Source organism: Xenopus laevis, chromosome 2L, assembly GCF_017654675.1.
Source record: "Xenopus laevis strain J_2021 chromosome 2L, Xenopus_laevis_v10.1, whole genome shotgun sequence".
In the NCBI taxonomy this organism is placed as follows: Eukaryota; Metazoa; Chordata; class Amphibia; order Anura; family Pipidae; genus Xenopus; species Xenopus laevis.
The window spans coordinates 51,377,251-51,388,884 of NC_054373.1; the positions used below are offsets into that span (position 1 = coordinate 51,377,251).

The following is an 11,634-nucleotide window of genomic DNA, read 5'->3' on the forward strand; positions in this document are numbered from 1 at the left end:
TGTTGGCATAGGAAACAGAGAAAGATTGTTATGTGTACTGAGATGCAGCTTGACTGTAGATAACAACAGAAGGGAGATTTTGAATTACAATGGAATGGCTGACAACATCAAAAGCAGAGGATGATTCAAGAAGCTTCAGAATAGTGTCCTTTGGCTTTGCCAATTCAAGATTATTTGCAGCTCTACAGTAAAAAAATGTGTCTCCGTCTAAAAGTCAAAAACCAGATTGCATGGGTGTCATTAAAGTGTGTAATAAGAGAGAAGATGAGATATTGTAGAAAAATCAGATTCAGTCGCATCTGAATGCTGCTAGCAACAACTCATTTTTCAAATTTTAAATAACGGAAGGGAGACACACAAGGCAGCATTATGGGAATAAAATGTTTTAAAACAGAGCACAGTTTACTGCCCATGCCAGCCAAATTCTTCATGATTTACAATCATCCCTTTCATTTTACTTTTACACATAAAAAAGTTTAGTATAGTGCCATTTTAACTCTTTTTTTATGTTTTACCCATTCTGATCTTGTCTTTATTTATCACCCCCCTTCCACTGCTCCTTCAGTAATTATCACAACCCTTAATATCACAAATGTATAAAATCTAGGATGTAGATAGGTATTACAGTATAACCTTGAAATAAATTCTCATAGGGGCCCAGAACACATAAGAATGTTAATCCCAATGGCCAATTAAATGTGTACCAGTTTGAACAAACTTACTCTGTAATGTGCTCTCTCTCCAGACTAACAGTTTATAATAATACTGAAGCCAATGTTTTGGGAATTAATACTTACCTCTAATGTTGCAACATTTTATTCCCAATATTTGCTATCTGAACCTAAACACAACTAAATATTTAATTCAAATTAGGCATCCCTTTTGCAGCACTATTTACCTACTAAGAGTTTAATTGATGGAGAAATCTAGAACACCATGTTTTAGAATTATAAGATGTTAAGTGCAAGTTTATAGATTGCTCTGTACATAGTAGATTGATGCTATACATAGTGAAAAGCACTGACATATTAATTGTTTCTGCTGGAACATGACAAGGGAAATCCTCAAATGATCCTTTTGTTATGGATCACTATTCCACCTGGGCCCCATTTTGTTATGAATAAATAACAGAACACTTGAATTGGGCAGAAATGGGAGGAACATGGCTACAAGTTTATTTATAATGTATATATTAATAAATATAATCTTGCCAATATATCCTTAAGACTATATTTCTAAATCCAAATTCAATACAAAGGTATCATACATTCTGCTGTTTTTTATTTGAAGACTAGGATTTGCATTCTAATGATGGAATGGTCTTAAACTCCCTAAAGTGGCTCCAACTTCTTTTAACATAAATACTTTTAAGTATAATTGCCCTGGCAACATCTGAAAGTGTTAAGTCAAATGTCCTTGTATATGGCTTACTATCTTCCCACCTTATAAGGGATGTTATTGTGACGAAACTGGGGGGGGGGGTAGTTCCGTCCACCAGGTGAACTAAGTGGGACTATACCAAATACTAATACTCCTCGGCTAAACCAAAGAGGCCTACTCTAGCTTCACCTCTGCAACAGGCACAACTCACACCAGCCTGAATGCACCCAAATCACCAGACCCCATGGATGGTGCTTCACTGGATCTCCCTGAGTTGCCCCAAAGCATCACATGGCTTGGGTAGCATGTGATCAACTGGTGATTACGATGCCCTCTCACTTACACCCCAAATCCTATCTGCCTGGGCCCACTGAGCTCCCATAAACCTGTAGGTCTCAGAGGTACCAGACAGCCTAGGTCCCCAGCATTTGCAAAAACAGATACCCACAGTGAGCACTGACCATCACATCCACACTGACGACGCTAATAATAATAACAATGCGGCTTTATTAAAGGAGTTGTTCACCTTCCAAACACTTTTTTTCAGTTTAAAGTTTAGTGTTTGTGTCTCCGGTATTTATCTGTCAGCTCAGTAATTCAGGTGCAGACTCTAAACTGTTTCAATTTTGCAACATTTAGTTGATACATTTTTAGCAGCATCTCTGGAGTATTAGCAACTATTGTATCAATTCTAACAGCTGCCTGTAATGAAATCCAGGGCTTCTGCTCAGCAGGGATAAAGATAAAAAAAAAAAAACGTATCCATTAAATGTATCAATTTTGAAGTTTTCAGTGACCCCCCTCCCAGAAAAATTACACTTTACACTTCAATATTAGAAAAAAGATCATAAATAGAAAGTAATTGGAAAAAGTCGTTATTTCTGGTGATCTGTCTGAAAACAACTACCGTCACCCACTGTCAAATTGATGTCACATTGTGTGTCTTAATAAAGCAGCATTGTTATTAATATTAGCGTCTTCAGTGTGTCTTTAGCGCTCACTGCGGGTATCTGTTTGTGCAAATGCTAAAGTCGGCGAAATCTCGCAAGAGCAGTGACCGGCTAGGAGATGCTACATGCTTTGGGTGAGCTCCGCCATTACGGCTTCTCTACATTTGCCACAATACAATTTAACATTATAAGTTACTATGCAAACCCCAAAAAGATAACAATTTTAGGTACTTTTTATCAGCCAAGCCAGTAGAGTTATTAACTGGAATTTAATAAATAAAAAAAAATATATATATATATATATATACAGTACAGTAAAGAAAATGGGAAAAATGACCATGTCCCTATTGTAAGAAAGTGCAAATGGCCTCCGAGGAAGTAGAGGTTTAGTTTAATCCTGGTTTGGAGATCCAGGGTGTCCTTGCACAACTTGTTGACTGGGTTGCTTCCTCTGCATAGACTAACCTGACTAACCTGGGGGTTTTCCCAAAAGCAGAGGCACATTCCCAGGGATGATTGACAAATCCCTGAGTCACTCAGATGGGGCTATATAAGCACAGCTACATGTGATTCTGCACATCTCTAACCTAGACCAGTATAATTTGGCTGCTGGTCATTGGGATCCCTTGTCATGCAGCCCCCTTTCCCTTGCTCGACCTGGGTAAACAGATATCCAGATAGATAGAGAGATAAGCAATGGCTGCATAAGTCCAATTATCATTCAGCAGAGATTTCTAATACTGTACTTTGAAATTCTATAGCAAAATACAGCTCAAATATATAGATTCCACAAAAGCAGTCATCATCTACTCACTCAGAGGGCTTGTTAAGTAAAATAATACTTATGCAGTGCTGGAAAAGAGCTAATTATTCTGATTTTATGCCACTGTATGATTACAGTGTAATATATTCACACTTGACTTTGTCCCAGATTTTTTTCCCTTAATCAAAAATGTAATTTGCAGAAACTACACTGTATCTGAAAGGACACTGCCAGAATGATCCTATCCAGCAATGCAAAGCACATAGGAAAATGCAAATTACAAAGAGCGGGGTAAATAGGTCATAAGATCATAGTGCTTTCATTGCAAGCCTTAGAATATTAATAATTAGTATTTATAACATGTTTCCAACTAACAGTATAGAAAGGACACGATGCATGCTGATACAAACTACTAACTAAAAAGAAAGAAAAATATACAAATATATAAATATGAAAATATACACAAGCTTGCGAGATCCACTTTCTTTTTTAAGGTAGCATATTTACACAAAGGGGTGACCATTTCAGAATACAAAACATAGATCATAAAAATAAATCCTGTCCACTGGGCACTAACTTCACACATCTGATGAATTCCCTCACTAAACAAAAATGTATAGTTTCAATGCTTTCAACAGCAGCTTGGACAGAATCTATACAAATCCAAGAGATTGATGCATGTCACAGCCGCACAAGCACTTTGCGCAGACCAAGATCATAGCTCTTGCGCATTAGCTGCAGTTGGAATCCAGCGCATGTGCTCTAGGCCATTCTGCAATCCACAATACGATGGTAACACGAGTGGGAAATATCGCGCATGCACAGAATTGCATTTGTGATGATACATATGACGCATAAGGAAATTAGATGGTGGCCTAAAAATGCTCAGAGATGTAAGCATTTTAGAGGAGAGAATATGGCAAACCTTTTTTAACATTTTGTAATGAATGGGTTTCCGTGTCCTTGGCCCAGTGGGACACTGGGGAAAAACCCAGTGAGCCCTAGGCCTGCTCCCTGCCCAGACTTTGGGAGCCCCACCCTGGCCCTAAGCAAAGTTGTAAATGATCTTGTGAGGTTACAGTCTAAAAGGTTCTTAGATTGAGATGTACGGTATCCACTATTTCTCAACGGCAGTAATATGGAGGCACATGTAACAGCTCTACGGGGGAGCAAGAATGCTTCTGTAACCTTGGTAATGCTGATGTCACAAAATGTTTATTTGGTTTCTGCCAAGAGCCCAGTGTGCTGGCTCACTAGAAGAACTTTCGAGCACCATTTTCAGCATGGCCGTAGCTCTTACTTCAGCTGGGAATACAGGATAAAATACAGTGTAATACTTGCTTTGTGAAAAACTATATATTCCATAAGGATTTTATATTTGCTCTTAGAATCTAATACAGAGGCACCTAACTCAAGGACCACAAGGCTCACAAAACATAACCATGTTCAAATCAAATGGAGCACTTGATGGCAGGACCATCACTGATACAGCATGTCCAACGGACAATACTCCTTCTTCGGTAATAATAACCCAGGCGCAAGGTAGTTCTTGGGGTTGAGTCTTCATTGGGACCTTTTTCAGACTGACTGAAACATCATGTTGGTTATACATACAGCTTTAAATACATATTAAACATTGGATTCCTGGTGCTGCTGTACTTTTCTACATATATAGATAGATAGACAAGCTGTGGGTGATTTCTAAAGCATTTTTTCCAAATGTTTAGTGGACTTTGGGTCTGTGAGTTATTGTTATATGCCTCCCACCCTCCTTTTCTAGAGCAGTAATTTACAATCAATCATCAACGACTAGTCGGGTAGGCCAGTCTGAGCCTGAGAACAACAAAACCATTACTCAGTATTTAATCAAATAAAGATAAGCACTTTATTTCAACTTTAGTTATGTACGATTAGTTCAGCATTTTTTAATGGGACTTCCTGTAAAAATGCCACTCATGCAGGTGTGAAGAATAACTCTAAAAAATGACATGTATATTTACTATAAAACAGTAGATGTCAGACTTTTGTGGTTCACGTTCCCTTTTAAGATCAAACCATTGATCAGGACCCATGCCCCTTTTCATAGCAAGGTTACAGATATATGAAAAAAAAATTGGTATTAGTGATTGTTTCAAGAATATCAGCAAAATAGATGAGTGATAAACCTCTCAGTCAGTGTACTATAGTTACTAGGGTCACTAATAGTATTATTCTGTCAAGGGTAAAGATGTCGTTAACATATAAGACGTTAGGTTACTGCGCACAGGGAGCTATAATTATCTACATATTTCTAGTTCTAGATAACGGCATGAGCTGCCACATTAAGGTTGGCAACAAATTTGCCTGGCACGAATTTGAGGCAATTTTCTGTGTTTCGCCGCTGACGAATGAATTCGTAAATCTCCCTTGAAAATTCGCAGCAAAATTTTGCCGTCGTGAATTTTTTTTGGATGCGCGTCCGAAAAGTCGCTCACGTCAAAATCGGCGTGCGTTAACACTATTTGGACGCTCATTGACTTTAACACCAGTGTCAGCTTGGACATTTTTTTCATGAAAATGTCAGAATTCCACGTTTTTTTCATGAAACTTTCCGAATTTTTACACGAAGTTTTGCTAATTTTGCTTGAAATTCGCAAATTTTTCCGCAAAGCGAAACAGGAGAAATTCGCTGATACCTAATCTGGGACACATTTATTCTGTTGTGTTTTTGCTGCACACTCTCCCTTTTTCTTAAGTATATGTGCATAGTGTAGACATAAAGCCTGATTCACTAAAGTGTGGTAGGGTTATCAATAACCCTTATGATTAAAACTGTAGCTTATTATTTTATTATTTTAAATACACAGCATTATAAAATAATTTGGTGTAACGCTGGCATAAATAGCGTAAGAATGGGAGTATTTTGAATGTAAAACAATGAAATTCGATGGATGAAATCTGATTGGCTGTTGGTGGCTCAGTCCACTAACGTTGACATGCAGTCCACAAGTGACCAACCGTGAAGAGCTTGGGGAACCTGGTTTTATTACTGTGAGAATGGCAGCAGATTTAAATCCCCCATTGAAAGTTAAGTGGTGAAATCTGATTGGGTGTCTGTAACAAATATCATCTTTTCATTCAGTTGGGGGTCCCAATGACTTATGGGGTGTTTGGAGTGGCGCCGACGGAGGGTGGGATCACTTTTAAAAGCACACACAACCTTCTCTGCATATGAATGGGAAAATAACTAGATTACAAACTTTACTGATTTGCAATTATAAACTCCTGACTTGCAATTTCTAATGCTAAGGTCCAGGGTTTGTGATCCAGGATACATGATTAAAGGCCATTCCTAGATATACATATAATATGCCAATATTATGCAAACAATATTTCAGCAGAGTATTTTATTATCTGCAAAGAGCAGAGAGTATTTTGGCCAATAGATTCGTAATTTTTTTTAATCCCATAATAGAAATTAATCAGATTAGGACAGGTAAATGCTATGCTACACTATCCTATTTTTCATAATCAGTATTATTGAAACAATGTTTTACATTGTCATATATGAGACATTAATAAACATTTCTCAAGTTAATATCATATTGTACATTTCGGAAGAATGTTGTCTTTAACATATTAAGTTTTGGTATGCCATATGATATTAATTTTACATTTGCAGTTTGCATTTTCTGAAGTATAATCAAAAAACAATCATACTTTGTTACTAACTCTAGCATATAGTAGCTACACTATCCTTTTTGATCAGTAATGAAAAGGTCAGGATGAAAACAGTGTTTATTATTTTATTATAAGCTTAATCATACTGAAATAACAAACTTCCTAAATATAATCAATTAAAAATTCTTTATCGTTTCTGAAATAATCAAGTTCATCTTCACTATCCCCTTCTCAGCATCTGTTTCTCTTCATTCTGTCTTCATGAAGTTGGCAATCTGATTTTCATTGACAGTTAGATCCAATATACCTTATAGGGGGGCTCCCATTCCTGGCAGTTGTATTAGAGCTAACTCAACTGATTCCAGTCCATACAAAATCTAACAAAATAACTTCCTTTTGCACAAATTCTGCATGGAGACAGGATTTCTGGTGATTTTAATAGAGTGAGCTCTAATACATCTTCTAGGCAAAAGGAGCCCCCCAATAAGATATTTCGGATTTAACTGTTATTCAAAATCAGAACTCTTGCATGAAAAGAAAATGAAGAAAGACATTGCTGCATTTTTAATTGATTAAAATTAGAAAACTTCTTATTTCAGTGTAATGAAGCTTATATTCATTTTTGCAATAGTTCCCCTTTAACCTCATATGTGCTGCACCCAGGAAAGCAATTACAATGGACTAAACCAACTGCTCCTATTCCAGATGATGTCAAGAGATATTTGAAGGATTTATGGATGAGTGGAACAAGTTTGTTGGTGCATTACCTGACAAAGAAAGATAAATATGCAAAGATTGTTTTACCTTAAAACAATTTAGCTTCCTGAAGTGATTATTCAGGTTTAATAGTGGCAAAATCTGAATGAATTTGTATTCCATCAGGGGAGTATTACTATAAAGTTCTCTAACTAAAAGAAAGAAAATGCCATTTTATGTCAATAGTTTCATTTTAATTAGCTTGTTTGAAATACATTGTATTTAACTCTGGCTCAGTACAATGTATGTATAGTATATTTTATAATATATCAAATACACAATTTGGAAGGCAAATAGTGCTGTTATAAGTCTTTTACTATATGTGAGAAACATATGCTGTACTTTTATTCCATAGTCATTTTTATGTATATCAATGGTATGGTGCCATCACTGCTGAAAATAATGACATCACCGCTGTTGTTTTCATGGGAAAGTTTACAATGACATATGACCATATATGGACATGGTGTCCTGTTGTGGTGAGAATGTTTACAATGACACGTGACCATATATGGTCATATGTCATTGCAAACATTCTGACCACAGCAGAATAGTGGGACAACATATGCCCATATATGGTCATGTCATCTGCTGTGGTGAGAATGTTTACAAAGACATATTACCATATATGGACATATGTTCTGCTGTGTACGAAATATGACCATATATGGACAAATATTCAGTATCCAGTTTCACCACTATATAAAGGGCAGTCGCAGCTTCTACAGCTGTCATTTGACTTTTGGATATCGATGGATGCAGTCACCTTTTAGCAAGCTGATGGAATGGTTCGCATGTTAGATACTTTATAGTTACTTAACATCATTTTGCAGCTTTTCCATCTCTAGCTATTAACATGGGTGACATGGATCCAAGAAAATCCACTAATTACAGTTTGGAGAAGATAAAATGTTTAAGAGAACAGATAAAACAGCTATGAATACAGTTCAGAATTCAATTGAAAGAGCCCTTGGCATTTCATCAGAATCTAACCCAGGTGGAGCTCCAGTTAGTGCCAACTCTGGCATTGTAACTGGAAGATCTTCCAGTGCAAACTTGGCTAGCAATTCAATTGTAGGCCCAAGTACCACATCTTCTGTGAGGAAAAGAGCTCGTTCTCCTGAGGACCAGACTAGCATCAAGAAACGTCACAGAACAGATACAGATGATAAGACCAGTTCAATAAAATTAAAAAACATGGTCCCTTCAATATCACAACAAAATTACTCTTCTCAAGCTCAGAAGAGAAAATATAAGAAGACAAAAAAACACACTCTGGATAAGCAAAGCATTTCTAGGCAAAGAGAGATACAGGCTGCCAAAGTCTTCCAGGATGCTATTGCCAAAGCCCTTGGAATCTCAACAGCCTCTAGTACTTCAGGAACAGGTACACAGATTGCCTCAACTTCTGTTCCATATACAAGCCTGGTCGGCAATTTACAGGCAACTCCGAGTACCAGCTCCATACAATCCATAAGTGGAGCAAGCACTAGCGTTACGACTAGTCAGACATCTGTTTCACCAACAACAACAATAGCCAAAGCTACTAAGACAATATCAAGTACTAAGTACCAAGTGATGAAAACATGTTTGGAGAAGAGAAAACATTTAAGAGAACAGATAAACACGGCTATGAATACATTTCAGAATGCCATTGAAAGAGCCATTGGCTTTTCATCAGAATCTAGCCAAGGTGGAGCTCCAGTTGGAGCAAACTCTGGCATTGTAACTGGAAAATCATCCAGTGCAAACTTGGCTAGCAATTCAACTGCAGGTCCAAGTACCACATCTTCTGTGAGGAAAAGAGCTTGTTCTCCTGAGGACCAGACTAGCAGCAAGAAACGTCACAGAACAGATAAAGACGACAAGACTAGTTCCATAAAATTAAAAACCATGGTCCCTTCAACATCACAACAAAATGACTCTTCTTATGCTCAGAAGAGAAAATATAAAAAGACAAAAAGACGCACTCCGGACAAGCAAAGCATTTTGAGGCAAAAGGAGAAACAGGCTGCCAAAGTCTTCCAGGATGCTATTGCCAAAGCCCTTGGAATCTCAACAACCACTGGCACAGGGACAGGTACACAGATTGCCTCAACTTCTGTGTCATATATTGTAACTGGAAAATCATCCAGTGCAAACTTGGCTAGCAATTCAACTGCAGGCCCAAGTACCACATCTTCTGTGAGGAAAAGAGCTCGTTCTCCTGAGGACCAGACTAGCAGCAAGAAACGTCACAGAACAGATAAAGACGACAAGACTAGTTCCATAAAATTAAAAACCATGGTCCCTTCAACATCACAACAAAATGACTCTTCTTATGCTCAGAAGAGAAAATATAAGAAGACAAAAAGACGCACTCCGGACAAGCAAAGCATTTTGAGGCAAAAGGAGAAACAGGCTGCCAAAGTCTTCCAGGATGCTATTGCCAAAGCCCTTGGAATCTCAACAACCACTGGCACAGGGACAGGTACACAGATTGCCTCAACTTCTGTGTCATATACAAAAACCATGGTCCCTTCAACATCACAACAAAATGACTCTTCTTATGCTCAGAAGAGAAAATATAAGAAGACAAAAAGACGCACTCCGGACAAGCAAAGCATTTTGAGGCAAAAGGAGAAACAGGCTGCCAAAGTCTTCCAGGATGCTATTGCCAAAGCCCTTGGAATCTCAACAACCACTGGCACAGGGACAGGTACACAGATTGCCTCAACTTCTGTGTCATATACAAAAACCATGGTCCCTTCAACATCACAACAAAATTACTCTTCTTATGCTCAGAAGAGAAAATATAAGAAGACAAAAAGACGCACTCCGGACAAGCAAAACATTTTGAGGCAAAAGGAGAAACAGGCTGCCAAAGTCTTCCAGGATGCTATTGCCAAAGCCCTTGGAATCTCAACAACCACTGGCACAGGGACAGGTACACAGATTGCCTCAACTTCTGTGTCATATACAAGCCTGGCCAGCAATTTAGTGGCAGCTCCCATTAGAATGGGAGCAAACACTAGCGTTATCACTAGTCAGGCATCTGTTCCACCAACAACAACTGTAGCCAAAGCTCCTATGACAATACCAAGTACTAGCTCTTTGGTGATGAAGAATGATAGATTTGACCAGCAGAACAATAATACTGGGAATAGGAACACATCACAGTCCAGTTTGTATAGCCAGCCAAAGGCTTATGCATACAAAATATTCCAGGATGCAATTGCCAAAGTTCTTGGAATATCTTCAGGTGGAGTAAATACTAGTGTTGTCACTAGTCAGACACCTGTTCCACCATTAACGACTGTAGCCAAAGATACTAGCACAATATCAAGTACTAGCTCTTTGGTGATGAACAAAGATGGATTTAAACAGCAGAACACTGGGACTATTTTTGGCATTTCAGCAACTGATACCAGAATAGTGCCAAACATTAGTTCTGCTTCAACCAGGGGAATACATGAATATATAGCTTTAAGTGACATGGAACGTGCCATTAATGCACATCAGCGGCAGATGGCTCAACAGCAGCAAATGGAGCATCTGAGAATGTCACCATTTTCAATATATGAAGATTCCCCTCTATTCAGGAACCCAATTCCTGAAACAAGAAAGAGAAAGTTTGACACCAGCCCTGAAGCTGTAGCTTTATGGAACCCCAAGCGTTTCAGGCTGAGATTGGGCAAAGGTCCTAGGGTACATCCCAAAGCCTTAGAGAGAAAGCCAGAAGCACAGCAAAAACAAGGAAAGGAAGATTGTACAACGGATGATATATTTCCACCCAGAGAAGTATTAATGGCAAGACTGAGGCAAAGAGCACCAAGTATGAAGATAAAAGATATGCTTAAAATTATCAGATCTGAGCAGTCGGAAAAAAAGGATGATTCACCAAAAAATTAATTATTTCTACATTAATATTATAATAAATTAATAATAATATAATATAAAATATATAAAAAAGATTAACAAAAGTACAACACAAGAAATAATTAGAATGGGAGAAAACAATAGAATGGGAGGTTGGTTGGGAGGTTAGGTTGGGTTACCCGCACTGCTCAAAGAGATAAATGCACATGAGAAATAAACATGAGATATAAACATGGACTCAACACTAACTGAATGCTTCTCTGTAGC

At 37.9% G+C, this 11,634-nt stretch overlaps 1 protein-coding gene across 2 annotated transcripts in view; it reads right to left on the reverse strand.

Moving 5' to 3' along the window:
- wscd1.L (WSC domain containing 1 L homeolog) overlaps positions 1 to 11,634 on the reverse strand; it is a 179,126-nt gene that overhangs the window by 34,053 nt on the left and 133,439 nt on the right. The gene's annotated exons all lie outside the window — the stretch shown is intronic.